Below are 11,608 nucleotides of genomic sequence, written 5' to 3' on the forward strand. Positions count from 1 at the left end.
TTAAAAAATGATTTGAGCTTTCTAAATTAATTTTAGTGGTAGTAAAATATTTATAGTGTGGTATTTATATAACATGATAGTGATAATAGTTATAGTAGTTGATAGTGACTAAGACTTAGTCACTACTCTGACTCTGGTAGTCACTTATGATTTTAATTATATAAGCAGATACATATGTAAGTCATTAATCCTCACAATAACCATCTTAGCTAGGTACTTATGATATCTGCATTTCTCAAATTTAGGAAACAGAACCGTAAAAAATTACATAGCCATGGTTACATAAAAAAGTTATATAGCCATAGCTACATTGGCCATGAAGAAGTATATTTTTTCCTATGTATATCTCTCCTTTTTAAAAAATTTATTTTTGTTGAGGTAACATTGATTTATAACATTATGTATGTTTCACATGTACAAAGTTGTATATCTACTCTGTACACATTACAGTTACTATCAAAAATTTATTTTCTATTCGTCTCCACACAGTTGACCTCTTTCCCCATTTTACCTTCATCTCTCCTTCCCTTCTGTGTCATGTTTATTTTTGTTTCATTTGTTCATTTATTGTGGTCTTTATTTCTTTGTTTTTTATATTGCACAAATGAGTGAAATTATATGCTATTTGTCTTTAACCACTTGAGTTATTTCACTTAGCATAATATGCTCAAGATCCATCCATGCTGTCACAAGTGGCAAGGTTTCATATTTCTTATGGCTGAGTAGTATTCCATTATGTATTTAGATATATCTCACATCTTCCTTATCCCATGGTTAAGTTGTTTCCACTTCTTGACTATTGTAAAATATGCCATGATGAACATAGAGCTGCAAACATCTTTTTGAATTAGTGTTTTTGTATTATTTGTTTAAATACCCCCAAAATGGAATAGCTGGATCATATAGTAGTCCAAGGTTTAATTTTTTTGAGGAAAATCCATACAGTCTCCCATGTTGGCTGCACCAATTTACATTTTCTACAATGTAGCACGAGGATTCCCTTACCTCCACATCTTTGACAACACTTGTATTTTCTTGGTAGAAGAACTTGAGCTCACTTCCCCTCCTGAAAACACTAAAATCTAACTGCTGCATAACCTGGACAAAAAGACTGGAATCTGTTTTTCTGAGCCTCTTCTAAAATATGCAGAGGAAGGACACTCTCAGGTTCATTTTATGAGGCCACCATCACACTGAAATCAAAACCACAAAAAAAGAGGAAATTGCATGTCAATATCACTGATGAAGATAGAGGCAAAAATCCTCAACAAAATACTAGAAAATCAAATCCAACAACACATTGAAAGGATCAAGTGAGATTTATCCCAGAGATGCAAGGATTCTTCGATATACACAAGACAATCAATATGATACAACACATCAACAAACTGAAGAATGAAAATCATATGATCACCTCAAAAGATGCAGAAAAAGTTGTTGACAAAGTTCAACACCCATTTAGGGCTAAAAATAAAACACCCTACAGAAAGCAGGCACAGAGAGACCCTCCTTAACTTAATAAAGGCTATATATGACAAACCCACAGCAAACATCATTCTCAACAGTCAGTAATTACTTTACATGTCAGTGTTTCATATACGGAAAAGACCCAGTCCTGGTGGTATTTCTTATTATCTTTAGGTAATTTTATTCATTTTTATTTTGGGGGATGGGGAATTAAAATCTACTTTTGCTAATCCATTCAAGGATAGACACCTGTATCAGGGTCCTGATACATGCATTTGGTGCTCCCCACATGCTTATAGATAGATAGCACATTCTTAGGTATAGATAATGGCATAGAGTTCATTTCACTGGGAATAAATAAAAGATTATGATGAGACAGACTATGCAACAGGGGGAAACATTGAAGAAAAGTGAGTAGCTAGTATGCATCAAACTCTGATGGAGTGTGAGTATTTTACAGACCTGAATCATTACAAGAGTTCTATGGAGACAGATATTATTAAATTGCTCTCATCCATCACAGTTCCATTCCACCAAACTGGCCATCAGAAGCTTAGGGGACAGAAAGTTCTGTGCAAATTTCTCTTTATGCCATTTTTCAGCTCCTTATTCCTGAGACTGAAAATGATGGGGCTAAGAAAGGGGGTAAGGACTGTATACATGGTGGTCATCAGAGTTTTATTGTCCATAGAATGGGGGCCTTTGAGTTTGAGATAGATGATGGAGGCAAAACCGTAGTGCACGACCACTATGGTGAGATGGGAGACACAGGTGGAGAAGGTCTTGTGCCTGCCCTCAGCGGAGGGGATCCTCAGGATGGCAGCCACGATGAAGACATAGGAGAGGACAATGAAGAACAAGCACCCCATCAGGACCGTGACACAGACCAGGATCACATCCATGGTGACAGAGGCTGTCTCCTTCCCACAGGCCAACTTCAAGAGGGCAAGCGCATGGCAGACAAAATGGTGGATCTCCTTAGACCCACAGAAGGTGAGATGAAAAACTATCAATGTCACCATCAACCCCACAGCTGAGCCACCAGCCCAGCACCAGGACACAAGACGGGCACAGTCATGGATGTTCATCAGCACACTGTAGCGCAAGGGGTGGCAGATGGCCACATAGCGGTCGTAGCCCATGATCGTGAGCAGGAAGGAGTGGGTGTAGCCAAACGTGAAGGAGAAGAACATCTGGCTGCACAGGCCACAAAGGTGATGGAGCGGTGGGTGGAGAGCATGTCCACCAACATTCGAGGGGTGACCACAACGGTGAACAGGATCTCAGAGATGGAGAGGTTGCACAGGAAGAGGTACATGGGGGTGTGGAGGCTGCGCTCCCTCCAGATGGTGCCCATGATGAGCAGGTTCCCCAGGAGTGTGAACAGGTACATCAGCAGGTACAGCAGGAAGAAGGTGGGCAGGAGATGCTGAGGGAAGTTGGAGAAGCCAATGAGGATGAATTCAGACACTGTGCTGTAGTTCTGAGAAGACAAAGATGCTACATCTGGGGACATCAGAAAGAGAATGAAGGCACAGTGATTAGAACAGAGGTTCTAACATAGATTAATGGCAATTGAGGAGCTCTATATTATATATTCAAGGGTTTCTCAGCAGTAAAGAATTCACCTGCAATGCAGGAGATGCAGGTTCAGTACCGGGGTTGAAGAAGATCCCCCGGAGAAGAAATGGCAACCCATTCCTGCATTCTTTCCTGGGAAATCCCATGGACAGAGGAACCTGGCAGGCTACAGTGCATGGGGTGACTAGAGTGGCATATGACGTGGTGACTAAACCACCACCATCCTAAATATTCATTTGGCTTAGCTTGTCTGGGTCTCACAATCTTCATCAGTAAGATGGAATAAATCATAATACTTACCATTTAGTAGTGTGATAAAGATAAAATGAGATCCCATACACTAAATGCTGAAGACACAGTTTGGCTTCTAAGTTTTTGTTAACAGTGATGAAAAGAAATAAAAGATTCAGGTTTGTAATCAAGACAGACATAAGTGGTCAGAGTCATATTCTTTTGAATACTGTGCCTGTTGTCAAAAATATGTTTGGATCTTGGATTTATAAATTTTCACTGAGAGTCTTTGCCTTTCATTGAGTAACCAATTCATATTTATTGTAATACTATTTTATTAGTACTCATTTCTGTCAATGTATCTCATAGTTTGTATTTACTCTTTCATAGGAACTGAAGAGAATGCTTGAAAATAAAAAGATGGACAAATATATGCTGGGCAAATGTGCACCAAAGGAATGATGAGGAAACAATCCTGAAAGCAAAAAAAAAAAAAGAAAAGAAAAGAAAAGAAATTTAATGAAACAATAATCATAATACCTCTGTTGAAAGAAAGTGAAAGTGAAGTCGCTTAGTCATGTCCAACTCTTTGCGACCCCATGGACTGTAGTCTACCAGGCCCCTCCTTCCATGGGATTTTCCAGGCAAGAATACTGGAGTGGGTTGCCATTTCCTTCTCTGGGAGATCTCCCCAACCCAGGGATTGAACCCGGGTCTCCCGCATTGTAGGCAGACACTTTACCGTCTGAGCCACCTGGGAAGTCCCTATACCACACGCCAATAAAAGGAACCAGGTTCCCTGAAGAAATACCCCAAGGCGTGGAAGCAAGCCTAAGGCATCTCTGCAACAGTTTAATGGAACTTTCACTGAGCAATTGTTAATGTTAAAGAATTCTGGAACCAGATTGAAAATGTGTCCACTGGAATAGGTGAGCACCAGAAAGATTGACCATATACAGAGGATGAAGGAACAAGCTAGATGATACCATGAAGACACAATCAGAAAATGCAGAACCCAACATGTTCCACAGAATAATTGGTCTGGTCTCATGGGAATGGCAATCCACTCCAGTATTCTTGCCTGGAGAATCCCACGAACAGAGGAGTCTGGCGGGCCACAGTACATGGGGTTGCCAAGAGTCGGACACAACTGAGTGACTAACACCACTACTACACTACATCAATAAGCCAGGGTCATGAAATTCAAGGGACATAACAATCATATGCAATAGAGGGTAGTAGCTTAGATGCTAATTTACATAAGGCATTTGTAAGTTTTTAAGGAATTAGAATGGCATGAATGAATGATGGGTTATGAATAATATCAAGGGATTATTCTTAAGCTAGTTATCCATTTTTAACTGTGATGTTGTTGTAAAAAGTCTGTGAAGGAAAATATTACTAGTTTAAAAGCACACAGAAGTGGAAATTTTATGCACATAGGAAATGTCAAAGGGGAATATATTATGAACGTTAAAAGAACATTGTAGCAACCTGCATATATACAATTAACTTATATAATGATATACAGGTTGAATTCTAGGAATAAATATTCAAAATAACTTCAGTGAAATAGTTATAAAGTCAATGCTAGATAGATTTTTAAATTAAAGTTGGAAATTTTAACAGTTCTAAAATGAAATGCAATTTGGAAGTTATTAAATGAAATTGGTAAGAGTGAAAGGGGAGAGTGAAAAAGCTGGTTGGAAACTCAACATTAATAAAACTAAGGTCATGGCATCCAGTCCCATCACTTCATGGCAAAAGAAGGGGAAAAAGCAAAAGTAATGACCAATTTTATTTTCTTGGGCTCCAAAATCACTGTGGATGGTGACTGTAGCTTTCGCTTGCTACTTGAAAAGAAAGCTATGACAAACTTGCTGTTGCTGCTGCTGCTAAGTCGCTTCAGTCGTGTCCGACTCTGTGCGACCCCATAGACGGCAGCCCACCAGGCTCTGCCGTCCGTCGGATTCTCCAGGCAAGAACACTGGAGTGGGTTGCCATTTCCTTCTCCAATGCATGAAAGGGAAAAGTGAAAGGGAAGTCGCTCAATCGTGTCTGACTCTTAGCGACCCCATAGACTGCAGCCTACCAGGCTCCTCCGTCCACAGGATTTTCCAGGCAAGAACATTGGATTGGGTTGCCATTGCCTTCTCCAATGACAAACCTAGACAGTGTATTTAACAGCAGAGACATCCCTTTTCTGGCAAAAGTCTGTATAGTCAAAGCTATGATTTTTCCAGTAGTCATATATGAATGTGAAAGTTAAAGAAGGCTGAGCACTGAGAAATTGATGCTTTTGAATTGTGGTGTTGGAGAAGACTCTTGAGAGTCCCTTGGATTGCAAGGAGATCAAGCCCATCAGCCCTAAAGAAAATCAACCCTCAACACTCATTGGAAGGACTGTTGCTAAAGCTCCAATACTTTGGCCACCTGATGCAAACAGCCAACTCATTGGAAAATACCCTCATGCTGGGAAAGACTGAAGGCAAAAGGAGAAGGGGGCTGCAGAGGGTGAGATGGTTATATAGTATCACCAACTCTGTGAACATGAATCTGAGCTAACACTGGGAGATAATGGAGGACAGAGGAGCCTGGTGTGTTGCAGTCAATGGGGTCACAGTCAGACACAAATTAGTGAGTGAACAGCAACAATTCCAATGGATTAGTAACATTCAGATGTTAGCTCCTGGACATAAGTAGTCTCTGTACTAAATGAGATCAAATATTTCTTTCATGCACATAGAGGACTTTAACAAAAATTTACCTATCAGAGCTATCAGAGTCCCTTGGACAGCAAGGAGATCAAACCAGTCAATACTAAAGGAAATCAGTCCTGAATATTCATTGGAAGGACTGATGCTGAAGCTGAAGCTCCAATACTTTGGTCCCCTGATGAGAAGAACTGACTCCCTGGGAAAGACCCTGATGCTGAGAAAGACTGAAGGCAGGAAGAGAAGGGGACGACAGAGGATGAGATGGTTGGATGGCATCACCGACTCGATGGACATGAGTTTGAGCAAGCTCCAGGAGTTGGTGATGGTCAGGGAAGCCTGTTATGGGGCAGTCCATGGAGTTGCAAAGAGTCGGACATGGCTGAGTGACTGAACTGACTGACCTTGTTTTAGGACATAGAGAAATCCTCCATCCATTTCAAAGTACAAATAATATGTAGATTATAACACACCGAGTTGGATTTATTAAGCAATCTTTTGTGTCAATATTAAATTGATGATGAAATATTTACAAAGTAATTTAAGTATCAAATGTCAAAGTTTTAAGCTAAAAGAGTACTACAATGGGAATGCACATTTTAAAATGTATTTAGAAGAAACATTATCCAGAAAATCATACTTAATACAACCTAAATTGGGTGATAGATTAACAAGATAAAGCCAAGAAGAAAATGCCAATGAAAAAGCATAAAATTAAAATTGGAATAACTATAGAAATAATGGATATCTTAAATGAATGAAATAGTAATAAAATATAAGAAATGGAATGAATTCTCAGAGACACATAAAATTGCAAAACTAGTATGAGAAAGAAACAAACAATTTCAAAAAAGTTTTAAAGAAGTTGAAATAGTTAGAGACCTTCCCTTCCTATAATTCATTAGACCCAGTGAGTTTGCAAGTGAGTGCTCATAAACCTTTAAGGAACAACTGATTAAATCTTATACATGCTTTTCAGATAAAAGGGGGGAAAAGGGAAAAATCTGAAATCTGCTAAGCTGATTTCATTATTCTAAATTCTAAAACCAGGTAAACTGTTGTAACAAACAGTTATGGGCCCACTTTACCTATCCAAGCAAGTTTTAAAATCCATTGTAGGATGTCACCTAATCAAAAACAATGTATAAAAATTAGTAAATTATGGTCAAGTGGTGTTGGTTTATCCCATGAATGGCAAGATGGTGCAGCATCATGTGATTCATCACATAAATAAGCTAAAAGAGAAAAATGATAGAATTCTTTTGATCAACGGAGGTGTACATTTTCTAATATTCAACTCCAATTTATGATTTTTAAAATTTGTATATTATTTTTGTAACACTGCATGAGTTTTAGGTTACAACATAATGTTTTGATATGGGTATGTTGACTTATGATTTTTTTTGCAAACTTTTTTACAATGTGAAATTGAAGGGGACTTAGCTAGATAAAGAATACACACTAGAAAACAAACAAATAGTATATAAGTGGGACTTTGACATGCACTATTTTATCATCAGAAAGAAGGCAAGGCTGCTCACTGTTTCTGCTGTTCTTCGCCATGGAACTGAAAGTCAGGAATGGTGCTACAAGGAAAGAAAAAGAAAGAAGATACATAAGCATAGGAAGGGATGTGACCTGGTCATCTATCCAGAAAAGATAAAAGAATCAAGGTGTAATATGTTAGCACATAAGAGGGCAGAATGCTGCAAAAAGCAAGATTAACTTCAAAAATTATAGTATGTATCAAAGTATTACACCAGTAGTAATCATTCAAAATATAGAATTTAAGTTAAAATTAAGATAAACTCTCTGTAGTGACACAAACTGTAAACAACCATTTTTGGTTTCAGGATCCTTTTACAGTCAAACATGGCTGAGGTCCTTAAAGGGCTTTTGTTTGAGTGAATTGGAACTATCAATTTTTATCATACTAGAAACTAAAACAGACAATCTTTTTTTTTTTTAAACTTGGAACGGAGTACGTGATTTTATTTATTTTTTCTTTTTATTTATTTATTTTTAAAATTTATTTATTTTTTTTAAAATCTGGATTCACGTTGATGTATGGCAAAACCAGGACAATCTTTAAAAATATTTAGCTATTAGTAAATTTAAAAGAACAATAATAAACTTGATACATGTTAATATTAACAACATATGTATATAAGAGTAACTATATTTTCAAAAGACATTTATTGAGAAGAGTGGCCTGGCTTTACACTCTGGCAAATATCCCTAAGGCCTATCTTGTAGGACACAGCTTGATGCTCCTATCTGCTTCTTTATTTAATCTGTGGTTATATACTGTTTTGGTCTCCACATGGGGCACTAGTGGTAAGGAAACTGCCTACCGATGTAGGAGACATAAGAGACACTGGTTCGATCTCTGGATGGGGAAGATCCCCTAGAGGAGAAAATGGCAACCCACTCTAGTATTCTTGCCTTGGAGAGAGGAGTCTGGAGGGCTACAGTCCATAGGTTCACACAACAGAGTCAGACATGACTGAAGCTACTAAGCATGCATTAATATACTGTTTTAATTAGAGTATATGATGAAAACACAACCTCACATGTAATTGGAAAAGTTAGGACTTGATGGATGCCCCAAGTGAGTTTCCAGGATTCCCAGGGTTCTTTACAACATGTTGAAAAATTCGCTTATATACAGAAATTAGGCCAAAACATACAATACTGCCAAAGACAATTTAATCATTAATAAAATTAGAACATGATTTGAATACTTGAAAACAGTCTACACCCTGTTGATGAGTTGAGCTAATTTGTAATGATATCAATTCTTCGCCAAATGCTATCATCAACACAATTGCAGTTACAATTCCAGGAACTTACGTGAACCTGCTAAAACTAACCTAAAATTCCTTCTTAAAATTAGTACAAAACTATACCTCTTAAAATTAGTACAAAACTTATGAAAGTGGAGTAAATAGGAGAGGTAAGCCTTCCTGGGATACTGAGACACATTATACAGTCATAGTCATTTTTTTAAAGTATGAATTAAATTGCAAACATTAATTAACTTGAATCTATATCTCAGAAAATACACCTTTATTATTAAAAGTCTAATGTATGATAAGGTCAAAGCACATATCAAAGGGAAAAGATAAGATTGTTTGGTATTTTCCAGGAGGAAAACTGTTCATTTTAGGAAACAAAGTAAACTTGAATTTCTGCCCAAGGACGAAATGCAAAGTAGAATCTAGATAGATTCAAGACATAATATGTAATATCAACTATAAAGTCAATAGGAGAGAGGGCAAAAGAATTGGTTTGCTAATTTTCAAAGGCACAAATGTTAAGAATTTATTTTTTAAAGATATGAAAACGTCAAGATTAAAGATTTTTATTCAAAGGAAATCCTGGATAAAGTTATCAGACAGATGGAACATTGGGAAAAACAATCTGCACTCTGTAAAACTGATAAAGGAAAACTATTTACAAAAATGGACAGGAAGTAGGAACCTCAGTACAGATATGGGTAGAGAAAGGATAGAAAGAATTACCCAGGCAAATATATAGATGCTCAGTTAAAAAAAAAAAAAAAAAGCAGAGGAGAGACAGAGAGGAATGGAATTTTGCTGAATAACTATTCAGTTCACCAAATTAGAAAATGCTGTATTCATTGGATTATGGGGAGAAAGGAATCCTCCTGCAATGATGGTGAGAATGTAGAATGATGAGAATTCAGAATATATAAACTCTGCTACTGTTTAACCATTCAGACATGTCCGAGTCTTTATGACCCCATGGACTATAGCCTACCAGGCTCCTCTGCCTATGAGATTTCCCAGGCAAGAATACTGGAGTGGGTTGCCATGCTCTCCTCCAGGGACCCACATAATCTTTCCCTTAGTAATCTCACTGTATGAAAAGGCAAAAAGATAGGACACTGAAAGACAAACTCCTCAGGTCAGTAGGTGCCCAATATGCTACTAGATATCAGTGGAGAAATAACTCCAGAAGGAATGAAGAGACGGAGCCAAAATAAAAACAACACCCAGTTGTGTATGTGGCTGGTAATCGAAGTACAGTCTGATTCTGTAAAGAGCAATATTGCATAGGAACCTGGAACGTTAGGTCCATGAATCAAGGCAAATTGGAAGTGGTCAAAAAGGAGATGGCAAGAGTGGACATCGACATTTTAGGAATCAGCAAACTAAAATGGACTGGAATAGGTGAATTTAACTCAGATGACCATTATAACTACTACTGTGGGCAAGAATCCCTCAGAAGAAATGGAGTAGCCATAGTAGTCAACAAAAGAGTCTGAAATGCAGAACTTGGAGGCAACCTCAAAAATGACACAATGATCTGTTTATTTCCAAGGCAAACCACTCAATATCACAATAATCCAAGTCTATGCCCTGACCAGTAATGCTGAAGAAGCTGAAGTTGAAAGGTTCTATGAAGACCTTCAAGACTTTCTAGTTCCAGACCCCTATAAAAAACATGTCCTTTTCAGTATAGGGGACTGGAATGCAAAAATAGGAAGTCAAGAAATACCTGGAGTAACAGGCAATTTGGCCTTGGAGTACAATATGAAGCAAGGCAAAGGCTAATAGAGTTTTGACAAGAGAACACACTGGTTATAGAAAAAACCCTTTTCCAACAGCACAAGAGAAGAATCTACACATGGACATCACCATAAATCAGATTGAGTATATTCTTTGCAGCCAAACATGGAGAAGCTCTATACAGTCAGCCAAAACAAGAGTGGGAGCTGTCTGTGACTCAGATCATGAACTCCTTATTGCCAAATTCAGACTTGAATTGAAGAAAGTAGGGAAAACCACTAGACCATTCAGGTATGACCTAAATCAAATCCCTTACGATTATACAGTGGAAGTGACAAATAGATTCAAGGGATTAGATCTGATAGACAGAGTGCTGGAAGAACTATGGACAGAGGTTCATGACATTGTACAGGAGGCAATGGTCAATACCATCCCCCCAAAAAGAGAAATGCAAAAAGGCATAATGGTTGTCTGAGGAGGCCTTACAAATAGCTGTGTAAAGAAGAGAAGTGAAAGGCAAAGGAGAAAAGGAAAGATATACCCATCTGAAAGCAGAGTTTCAAAGAATAGCAAGGAGAGATAAGAAAGCCTTCCTCAGTGATCAATGCAAAGAAATAGAGGAAAGCAATAGAATGGGAAAGACTAGAGATCTCTTCCATCAAGTCCCATCACTTAGAAAAAGTGGCTTTATTTGGGGGGAGGGGGCGCTCTGAAAGCACTGCATATGGTGATTTCAGCCATGAAATAAAAAGACACTTATTCTTTGGAAGGAAAGTTATGACCAACCTAGACAGTATATTAAAAGCAGAGATATTACTCTGCCAAAAAAGGTCTGTCTAGTCAAGGCTATGGTTTTCTTCCAGTAGTCATGTTTGGATGTGAGAGCTGGACTATAAAGAAAGCTGAGAGCCGAAGAATTGATGATTTTGAACTGTGGTGTTGGAGAAGACTCTTGAGAGTCCCTTAGACTGCAAGGAGATCCAATCAGTCCATTCTAAAGGAGATCAGTCCTGGGTATTCATAGGAAGGACTGATGTTGAAGCTGAACTCCAATACTTTGGCCACCTGATGCAAAGAGCT

The 11,608-nt window shown here is 38.0% G+C and overlaps 1 pseudogene; it reads right to left on the minus strand.

Moving 5' to 3' along the window:
* Nucleotides 1–2,012: 2,012 nt before the first annotated feature.
* LOC101121772 (olfactory receptor 10H4-like) lies at nt 2,013–2,881 on the minus strand (annotated as a pseudogene).
* Between the last annotated feature and the right edge of the window lie 8,727 nt (nt 2,882–11,608).

This window comes from Ovis aries, chromosome 5 (assembly GCF_016772045.2).
Source record: "Ovis aries strain OAR_USU_Benz2616 breed Rambouillet chromosome 5, ARS-UI_Ramb_v3.0, whole genome shotgun sequence".
Lineage (NCBI taxonomy): Eukaryota > Metazoa > Chordata > Mammalia > Artiodactyla > Bovidae > Ovis > Ovis aries.